The 11,085-nt window shown below is 55.2% G+C and overlaps 1 long non-coding RNA gene across 1 annotated transcript; it reads right to left on the reverse strand.

The window, feature by feature from the left end:
* Positions 1–3,090: 3,090 nt before the first annotated feature.
* Positions 3,091–10,601, reverse strand: LOC149121865 (uncharacterized). Its single transcript, XR_016222874.1, has 3 exons — positions 9,038–10,601; positions 5,675–7,552; positions 3,091–5,580 (listed from the first exon to the last, which is right to left on the reverse strand). It is a non-coding gene; the product is annotated as an uncharacterized LOC149121865 (long non-coding RNA).
* Positions 10,602–11,085: the final 484 nt, after the last annotated feature.

Here is an 11,085-nt window from a genome sequence, read left to right on the forward strand (position 1 = left end):
TATTATTTGCTTTTTCATTGGTGATACTGGTTAATTCTGCATCTGTCCGATGTGATGCTGTTGTCGGTTGACATGAGAACTTCATATAATTCTGTTAGTGTCTTCTGAGAAGCATTTTTGTGTCATGGTTCCACACTGTCCCATCTCGCTTTCATCTGATCCTTGCTCCTGGCGGTATTGGGGTTAGTTTACTTCTCTTTTTCTAGAATCTTGAGCTAGAAACTTAGATTTTTTTTTTTTTTTTTTTTTTTTTTTTTGACAGGCAGAGTGGACAGTGAGAGAGAGAGACAGAGAGAGAAAGGTCTTCCTTTGCCGCTGGTTCACCCTCCAATGGCCGCCGCTGCAGCCGGCGCACCGCGCTGATCCTGGCAGGAGCCAGGAGCCAGGTGCTTTTTCCTGGTCTCCCATGGGGTGCAGGGCCCAAGCACCTGGGCCATCCTCCACTGCACTCCCTGGCCATAGCAGAGAGCTGGCCTGGAAGAGGGGCAACCGGGACAGAATCCGGCGCCCCAACCGGGACTAGAACCCGGTGTGCCGGCGCCGCAAGGTGGAGGATTAGCCTATTGAGCCACGGCGCCGGCTGAGCTAGAAACTTAGATTAATGAGATGAGACCTTTCTTAATTTCCAATGTAAGCATTTACTGCTACAGATGTTCCTCTCATCGCTGCTTCGCTAGGTGTCATAAATGTTCTATTTGACAGGCAGAGTTAGACAGTGAGAGAGAGACAGAGAGAAAGGTCTTCCTTCCATTGGTTCACCCCTCAAACGGCCACTACGGCCGGTGCTACGCCGATCCGAAGCCAGGAGCCAGGCGCTTCCTCCTGGTCTCCCATGGGGTCCAGGACCCAAGCACTTGGGCCATCTTCCACTGCCCTCCCGGGCCACAGCAGAGAGCTGGCCTGGAAGAGGAGCAGCCGGGACTAGAACCCGGAACCCATATGGGATGCCGGCGCTGCGGGTGGAGGATCAGCCTAGTGTGCCACGGCGCCGGCCCCGGGTGCCATGATCGTTGAGACGTCGATCTTCGCTGTCGTCCACTTCCTTGTATTTAAAAGTTGCTCTGAAACTTCCTCTTTGGCCTGTGGATTATTCACAAGTGTTTTCTTCAACTTTTAGATATTTTACTTTGTTTTTATGATTTATAATTTCATTCCACTTTGGTGAGTGAGCACATTCGTGGGGTTTCAATTAATGCAACAGGCAGCACCTGGCTGCAGATGGGCGCGGCTCCAGCCAGTGTGGCCACCTGGGGGTGAACCAGCAGTGGAAGACCTCTCTCTGCCTCTCTCTCTTTTTCTCTCTCTCTCTCCTTCTCTCTCTGTGTAACTCTGACTTTCAAATAAATAAATAAATCTTTAAAAAAAAGGTAGATTTGGGTAGTTCTGACCACCATTATGAAAACAAAGCAACTTGAGAAGCGGATTTAAGGCGGGAGCCGGGGACAAGCAAAGGCGTATGGATTTTAGACTCAACCATTTCCCACGGTGGGGATGAGTGGACACACACTTGTGCGTGTGCGTGTGTATGTGTGTGTGTGTGTGAGTGTAAATGACTCGCCTGTATTAAAGGAAATGCACCATTTGGGACAGTGTGGATGGAGCAGAGAATGGAATAACAGGGCACAGAAAGGCTGGCGCCCCTGGGGCACTCAAGTTGAAGGCCTGGAAAGAGAACAGAGTGGGTGGTGACCGGGCCCGAGGGCTTGGTGGGGAGGGAGATAGAGCCCAGGGTGTGAAGCCGCAGTCGGCAGGAAGACCACTGGCCGGCGTTAGCAGTGGTGCAATGCGGGTAGAGAGTTTAAGGCAGCGGACTCTGGGGGCTCTTCACACACTCACACACAAGGCAGCTTTGTGGGGAGAGGGGTGTGCTAACTTGCTCAGCTGTAGGAATTCTTTCCGATGTGCATGTCCATCAAAACAGCATGCTGGGCCGGCGCCGCAGCTCACTAGGCTAATCCTCCGCCTGCAGCGCCAGCACCCCGGGTTCTAGTCCCGGTCGGGGCACCGGATTCTGTCCTGGTTGCCCCTCTTCCAGGCCAGCTCTCTGCTGTGGCCCGGGAGTGCAGTGGAGGATGGCCCAAGTGCTTGGGCCCTGCACCCCATGGGAGACCAGGAGAAGCACCTGGCTCCTGCCTTCGATCAGCACAGCATGCCGGCCACAGCGGCCATTGAGGGGTGAACCAATGGAAAAGGAAGACCTTTCTCTCTCTCTATCTCTCTCACTGTCCACTCTGCCTGTCAAAAAACAAAACAAAACAAAACAAACAAAAACAGCATGCTGTGTGTAGCGCACACCCCAACAGACGCCACCACAACTCCTCCCCCACCCACAGCTCTGCTCGGCATGGAAGAGCAGCAGGAGTCCGTGATCACTCAGGTGCCCTCCTCTGCTCTCGCCCCTGCCCTGAGTTCTGCTCTCTGCAGGGACAAGAACCAGGGTAAACATCCCAGCTACTTAGACCCAAAACTTCAAGGCCACAACACACACTTTGTCCAGAGAAGGGCGTCAGACCAGAACAGAGCAGGATCCATACAGAATAAGTAAATGAAATATTGTTAAAATACTATGACAATCACCTAGAAATGTAAGCGTTGATTTTTTGTTATCTTTCAACTTAGAATAAATTAATCTAGAAAAGAAGTTAATATAGAAAAATGCTGTTTATCAGAAACTTTAAGAAATGTACGGGGGCCGGTGCTGTGGCTTAGTGGGTAAAGTCACCGCCTGCAGTGCCCGCATCCCATTTGGGTGCCAGTTCGAGTCCCGGTTGCCCCACTTCCAATCCAGCTCTCTGCTATGGCCTGGGAAAGCAGTAGAAGATGGCCCAAGTCCTTGGGCCCCTGCACCCTCATAGGAGACCCAGAAGAAGCTCCTGGTTTCGGATCAGCTCAGCTCCACCATTGCAGGCATTTGGGGAGTGAATCAGCAGATGGAATCGCTCTCTCTCTCTCTCTGCCTCTGTAACTCTACCTTTCAAATAAAATAAATCAACCTTAAAAAAGGAAAGAAAGAAAGAAATATATACAAAAGATCTTCAAACAGTTCATGGAAAATGTGTATTATGAAAGAAATACTACCCCTGAATTTCAAAATTTTTTGCAACAAAATAAATTTATCTTTCAATTCAGTTTTTCCGTGAATTTTTAACATACTTCCATATGTTGAAATGGTTTTTTTTTTCTCTCTATTTTCTGTGAGACAAGAAAACCCAAGGACGCATACTTCTTCTCAGACATAACTGAAACCAGTTACAGCCCCACAAGTGAGTCACAGGGGATGAAAGACGCCTCCGGCCTCTCCCGCCACCCCCGTCCAGCGTGCCGGCCGCCCAGCATGCCGGGAGGAGCCTCTGGCTCGTTTACCGGCAGTAAGTGAGGTGTGCGACTGAGTTCACGCTCCACGTCGAGGTGGTATCCAGGACACAACGAGCAAAATAACAAGTCAGCGGTGAAGTTCAAGAATTACAGGAACTTCCTAAGAAGGAAACCGAAACAGTGTGCCTGGCAGTCCTCACCGAGGGGTCCGCTTGCAGCTGTTCTGCCGGGGGAGTGAATGCAGCCACTGTTTGCTTCTGAGACGCTGGCCCAACCCGAAGCATACTGAGCTCAGACGCTCAACCAGGAGGCTCTGTGCGGGCCCTCCTGCCTCCACCCGCCCAGGCAGCAAAGAAGTTGGGGGAACGCAGGTCCAGGGGCTCACGGGTGCTGGGGCATGCTGCAGGAGGGGCCCTCGGGATCCCACCTGCACCCGGGCCCGGGGTGGGAGGGGTCCGGCCCCCAAAGCCCCCTGCCCTGCTTCCCTTCCTTCCCGGAGGCAGGCTCTGCGCCCAGGCTGCTGCAGGTGCTGCTCCCAGCAGTGCCCAGAGCCCTCTGCAAGGCAGACTGTGTAGCATCTATCCACCAGCAGCCACGGCCTGCTGGGCACTGAGCAGGGCACACTTGTGAGCAAGCCGCTGCCCAGGGTTCACAGTGGGGCAGCCGTGAGGAGCCGGGCCCCAGACGCTGTGGTCTGCAAGTGTGTGCCCTCCCAGGTTCAGGGCTGAAGCCTAGCCCCCGAGGGGATGGCGTAAGAAGGCAGGGTTGATTGGTTGAACTCTTTAATTAACACACAATCATTCTTAGGTGTTTAAATTTACTGAAAAGTGATCCCTGTTAAATATAAGAGAGGGAACAAGAGAGGGAGGAGATGTACAGTTTGGCACATGCTCACTCGAACGTACCCTTAATGGTAAAGCTAGAAATGTGCCAGGGGATTCCAATTCAATTCCATCAAGGTGGCATGTACCAATGCCATCTCACTAGTCAAAGTGATCAGTTTCAGTTCATAATTGATCATAATGAAAGGACTAAGAGTCAAAGGGATCACATAAACAAGTCTAGTACCTGCTAATACTAACCGATAGAATAAATAAAGGGGAGAATGATCCAACATGGGAAGCGAGATACACAGCAGACTCATAGAATGCCAGATGTCCTAAACAGCACTCTGGCCTCACAATCAGCCCTTAAGGCATTTGGATCTGGCTGAAAAGCCCATGAGAGTATTTCAGGCATGGAAAGCCTAGACACTGTGGCCAAAAAAAAAAGTGACCTAAATGAAAGATCTCTGTGAGTGAGATCCCAGTGGAAAGAACGGGCCATCAGAAAAGGAGGTATCTTTCTCTGAAGGGAGGAGAGAACTTCCACTTTGACTATGACCTTGTCTAAATAAGATCGGAGTTGGTGAATTCAAGAGGCTTCCACAGCCTTGGCAGCTCATGACAAGAGCCTCAGGTGGTTACTGAAATCATAAATAAGTGTCAGTTGTTAAATCAACAACGGGAGTCACTGTGCACATACTCCCCATGTAGCTCTCTGTCTTTAATATGCTGTACTATGCAAATTAACGGTAAAACTACTACTCAAACAGTACTCTATACTTTGTGTGTCTGTGTGGGTGTAATCTGTTGAAATCTTTGCTCAGTATATACTAAGTTGATATTCTGTGTATAAAGATAATTGAAAATGAATCTTGATGAAGAATGGGATGGAAGAGGGAGTGGGAGATGGGATGGTTGCGGGTGGGAGGGAGGTTATGGGGGGCAAAGCCACTATAATCCAAAAGCTGTACTTTGGAAATTTGTATTTATTAAATAAAAATTGAAAAAAAAATTTAAAAAAAAGGAGGTGGGGTCTGTGGGAGGTGAGGCGGGCAGGAGGGCAGAGTCCTCACAGTGGGTCTCCGCCTCAAAGAGGCCCCGGGGAGCTCAGGGGCTCCCTGGCTGCTGCATGAAGAGGAAAATACGCGAGTCTACAAGCCAGCAAAGAGCTCTCGGGACAGCCCCGCCCTGCGGGCCCCGCGGTCCTGGACTCCCGGCCGCCAGGACTCTGGGAAGCAAACCTCCGCTGCCTGCAGGAAGCCCAGTGTGTGCGCTCTGTGACCGCGTCCCCGGATGACGTAGGCACCAGACCACCTGGCTGCCACTCCTGTGCTCTTCAGGTTGCTGCCAACAAATGCCAACGGCCGTCCCCGACGCGAGAGCCGGTTAGAAGTCAGGAGATCCGGCCGTCCCCGACGCGAGTGCCGGTTAGAAGTCAGATCTGGACGAGTTACAGAAGGAGCTGGGTGACCCCTGCGCTCAAGCACGGAGCGCCCAGTTTTTCTGTTAATGGAATTAAGAGGGTGGAAATTTACCCCAATTATGGTGTTCAGCAACGGGCCTTGGGGAAGTATGTGGGCTTACATCACCCAGGTGGAACCTCCATGATTTAGTCCTGCAGACTCGACAGAGACAGAGACACACACGTGCACGACCCTGCCTCTTGCAATGCGACACTCTGCCACAGGCTGAGCCCGTGGGGTGCTGGACCCTGGACTGTGGGACCTCGGGACCAGGAGCCAACATGAACCTCTTCCTCTGTAAAGTGGGGCTGCTTCAAGTGTTTCTTCACAGTAGCGAAAGCTGACTACTGCAGGAAACCAGCGATGAAGCCGGTCGATCCACAGCTAGAACCGTGGAGGCAGCATCGGCGTCGGGAGGGCTGGGAGCAGCAGGCAGGAGAGCCCGGACAGCGGTGCCTGGGGCTCAGAGGACAGCAAGACTCAGGCCGAGCCGCAGTGACTTAGACGTTGGTGAGCAGCCAGGAGCAGAATGCTGGTGGAAAATGGACAGTGGGGCCATGCTGGTCTCAGATGGCGAGTCAGGAACTTGGAGGGAGGGACTGGGCAGGGCGACCCCAGGGCACCTGGTGGAGTCCCTAAACTAACGGTGACATAAGCTTCCCGGGTCCACCCAGAGATGCAAATCGCCTACCTTCCCCTGCCTGGGAAAATCTGCTGGACCACCGCTAGACTCACCCTAACTGAGGAAATAGTGCAGTTGCAAGGATGCTTCTTGGTTGTAGTCCACCTGGCATGGACACCCCTGGCTGTCCTGCCTGCTGCTCCCTTGCAAGCATATGGTAACGGTCACCCTAACTAGGAAGGGACTGTGCCGCAGGTGTACCCCCGGCTCTGCTTTCATGCTGTAGCAGCAGCCAGCCCGGCCTCCCCTGCTGTTCCCTCCCAGCGTCCAGCGACCCCAGCTCTGCTCCACGTGTCTGAGCGAGTTCTTTAAGCATCTGCAACGGGTCATTTCCTGTGACAGGGACCTCCTGGTCTCACCACTGCAGAGAATACGGCTGGACCACGTGCATGTCCTGGTGCTACTCGGGCCAGGAGATGAACTGGGATGTCGGCAGAGTGAGATGCCGAGCACCACCGGGCTGAGGCGCTCGGCTCCAGACAGTGCATGGATCATCACGGACAGGCCTGCGAAATTCTTTTTTTTTTTTTTTTTTTGACAGGCAGAGTGGACAGTGAGAGACAGACAGAGCGAAAGGTCTTCCTTTGCCGTTGGTTCACCCTCCAATGGCAGCTGTGGCTGGCGCACCGTGCTGATCCAAAGCCAGGAGCCAGGTGCTCCTCCTGGTCTCCCATGGGGTGCAGGGCCCAAGCACCTGGGCCATCCTCCACTGCACTCCCGGGCCACAGCAGAGAGCTGGCCTGGAAGAGGGGCAACCGGGACAGAATCCAGCGCCCCGACCTGGACTAGAACCCGGTGTGCCGGCACCGCAAGGCGGAGGATTAGCCTAGTGAGTCACGGTGCTGGCCTGTGGGAAATTCTTACCACCTGGCCAGAGGAGGGGGTGGGGAGCAAGTCCAGGACAGGACCCTGTGGTGCAGTGAGGAAGGGAGGAGCCTGGCACAGACGGAGGGGAACATCGTACGCTAATGGTCAAACAGCAGGAAGGCCTTGAGAGCATCTCGGAGGTCTTCAAGGCGCCCCTCCCACCACAGGCCGGGTCCTGGCAGGGCCGACATTTTCCACGGCTCACCCGGACTCTGGCGGGATTTGTTTCTTGTGCAGCCCCCACAGCTGCAGCTCTGGCTCCAGGGACCATCCTGGCCGCGGGGTCCCCTCCAAGCTGGCTCTGCGGATGTTCAGCATGCAGGTGTCCACGGGGTCACGGCAGCTTCCACTCGGGCTCAGAGGACAGCCTGGGAGGCCAGGCAGGAGTGTGCGCAGGGGCTCTGCGGAGACGCCCAGTGCAGAGGAGAACACGCAGCGTATCGTGCCCACCCGGGAAGTCACAGCCATCAGCCAGGGCCAACACACTCACAGGGCAGCACTACCACCAGAACCCCAGGACGTAGGACTGCCAGGTGCAGGGCCAGCGCAGGAGAGCTGCAGACACGCGGTCGGCACGGCCACACCCAGCAAGAGCCAGGGACAAGGCCGCCCAAGCCCTGCCAGGGAGCCCCAGACGCCGCGCATGCAGCCATGGCCTCACCTGGGCCCTGCTGGGTTCCAGTCTTGCCTTGGGTTGATTCCTCCTCTGTTCTGCTACGAATGTTTGCCCTGTGCCCGCCCAGTCATTGGACCTTGGGTGTCTCTAACTTGCTTTTCATTGACCAGGGACTCATAGCTAAGGGGATCTGAGTCTCAGACAAGACTTTGGACTTGGTCTCATAAGCAATACTGGAATAGTAAGTTTTTTTGTTTGCTTGTTTTTTGACAGGCAGAGTTAGACAATGAGAGAGAGAGAGAGAGAGAGAGAGAGAGAGAGAAAGGTCTTCCTTCTGTTGGTTCACCCCCCAAATGGTCGCTACGGCCGGTGCTGCGCCAATCCGAAGCCAGGAGCCAGGAGCTTCCTCCTGGTCTCCCCTGGGGTGCAGGGCCCAAGCACTTGGGCCATCCTCCACTGCACTCCCAGGCCACAGCAGAGAGCTAGACTGGAAGAGGAGCAACAGGGACAGAATCTGGCGCCCTGACCGGGACTAGAACCTGGGGTGCTGGCGCCACAGGCGGAGGATTAGCCTAGTGAGCCGCGGCACCGGCCTGGAATAGTAAGACTTTGAGACCCTTGGGGACAGAATGAGGGCGTCTCGCATCGGTGGACGTGAGCCCTTGGGTTCAGACGTAGAATGATGTGGTTCAAGGGGCAGCTCTCCCACACAGGCCCATGTGTCAGAGGCTTGACCCCAGGGCCTTCCTGGAGGAAGGGGACCCTTCAGGAGGTAGGGGTGAGTCACTGGGGGCTTGTCCTGGAGAGCAGTTCTCACGAGAGGGTTGTTACAAAGCCCAGACTCCCTCTCTGCTTCCCAGCTCCTGATGTGTCTGCTTCTGCTGCCGCCACGGGCCTCCCTCGCCAGAGGCCAAAACAAGGTCCCCCGATCTTGACTCTCAACCTCCGACCCTGTAAGCTAAATGCATCTCTTTGCTTCTAAGCAGATTGTCTCCGATATTTCACTGTGCTCAGGAAAAGCTGATGAGACACTGTGGAGGACTCTGGGATCCCTCAGAATGCACTGGGGGGCCAGGATGTGTTGCTTGGCGATAGCGTGGGCGATGGCACGGGCAGGCCAGCCCTGCACAGGCCCCCCCTCCTGGGGCCTGGCTGACCACTGCGGACAGCACCACATCCCATTTCCATTTGCACTGCTCCCCCTGCCCCCTTCCCTGCAGTCTGCAGCCACGGGCCACACTGGGCTCTGAGCAACAGGGCCTTGGCTCACCTGTGTCCCAGCCATGACCTGCTGGGAGAAGCTGCTTGACCACAGTGGTTTTCCCTGGCAAACAGCAACTAGAGGACCATGAGAACGCCGGCGAGAGGGGGTCCAGGAAGAGGTGCAGACAGAACTTCGCACTGCGGGGGAAAACACTGGGACTTGCCAGCCGCATATCTGGGAAATGGGCCACCTGGTTTCCAGCTCAGACACAACACATTTCTTGGGAGGACGCAGAGGCACTGGAGGAGCGGGAGCAGCCTGTTCACACGGGAAGGAGTCTGTGGCTGCCGCCGCGGGAGCCGCGCTTACTTGTGGCCACACCGGGGAAACACGCTGCAGGGCTGAGCGACGGCTTGGACGGAAACCTCAGCACAATCGAGAATGTACTGTTCTTTGAGCTATTTCCTCTAACAACTTGGAAGGAATAATAATTAATATAAACAGTAGTCACCAGACTTGGCTGAGTGCGAGAGGCACTGGAACACAGGATTTGCAGCCAAAAGATCCCGGTTCACACACCAGATTTCCTCAACCGTTCTGGACGAACTCAGCGAACCAGTCCAACTCCCTGAGCCCGGGTGTCCTTACGGCGATGTCAGCTCCCACCTGCCCTGCGGGTCCGTGCAAACCAGGCTCAAATGTCCTCTGGGACAGAAATGACGCCCAGGCTCTCTCATTGCTCTTGCTAGTTTCATAATCTACAGTTTTATAATTCTCAAGGATTTAGAAGAAATAACCAACACCGAGACAGAAATTCCTAGAAGACACCCATAGCCCAGCGTGCCCATGGACACAGAGCTGCAGATACGAAACTCGCTCAGACTTTTAGAAAATGCAAACACCCTTCCAGTATGCACTAAGAGATGGGAACAATACCAGTCGTTGCGCTGAGCAGACCCAACTCTGACTTCAAAGTGCAATCACTGTAGACCAGAAAAGTGAAACTGCGGGACCAGTCCTGGTGACTGAGATGCTACACGGACAGCTGCGACACGGGCCTGCAACGTCAGCACAAGTGGTAGAGCGTGTGTGCCTTCTGCACAGCACAGCCCTGTCTCCCGGTGGCTGCTCTCACCTCCGAGAGCTCAGAGGGGCCTCACGACCTCCACGACCCCGAGAGCAGCCCAGCACCACCATATTAGCCCAACTCTGTCGAAGCAAGACACCATCGAATGAGAAGGGAGGACGGGGAGAAACGCGAGCGATCTGTACCTCTGACTGTGTGGCAAACATCCAGAGATGGGCGCTGGCCCGACTCAGAGGGGACAGCAGCCGCGCCAGGCAGCCTGAGAAACTTCCAGTGGCCTCCGCAAAACACCCGCAAAGGGACAAGAGCGCAAACCCAAAGAAGGGGCCACGTCCATGAGACGCCAGCCAGGAGGAGACCAAGCAGCCGAGCCCGGGAGAGGGCATAGGCAAGGCGAGGGCACGCCTGCGGGGCTGGGGGGCAGAGAAGCCACACAGAGGCCTGCTGGAGGGAGGCTCCACACGTGCACTGGGGGAGCTCAGGGTGGCCTCCCCACGTCTAAACAGGCCGCCGTGAGCCCTGCCCGTAGCTACCAAGTCACCAGTCAAAGGCCTCCTGCAGGCAATGCAGGGAGCACCGGGGAGGGAGGGCGTCCACTGGAGCCCGGTAGGGCGGGTGGGGGCCAAGACGGCAGAAAGCCCAGCACGGAGAGAGGGTGGGGACCGAGGCAAGAGCATGAGGAGCAGCCCCCAACTCTGGCAATGCTCACGAGACGGGGGCCCGTGGGACAGCGCGGAAGGCGGGGCCAGCTCGGGATGGCCTTGTAGGAGTGCCTGGGATCAAAGGCCCGGGCAGAAGAGCGAGGGGAGAGAGCCACGGCATCTTCGGGTGTCGGTGCTAAGAAACTAAGCAGTTATCCCCAGACAAGCCAAGACAGGCGCCGTGAGTACTGCAGGAAGAGGAGCCATTCTTCAACTAGGATTTTCCTGTTCAGTAAGTGAGCCATCTGAATGCCTTTTCATGGGGACCAGGAGATTCCATTATCTGGGCCACGCAATGGTGGATGCCATCCTGGGGCTTTGTGCAA

The sequence above is a fragment of the Oryctolagus cuniculus genome, chromosome 16, assembly GCF_051225735.1.
Source record: "Oryctolagus cuniculus isolate XC-2025 breed Fujian yellow rabbit chromosome 16, ASM5122573v1, whole genome shotgun sequence".
Lineage (NCBI taxonomy): Eukaryota > Metazoa > Chordata > Mammalia > Lagomorpha > Leporidae > Oryctolagus > Oryctolagus cuniculus.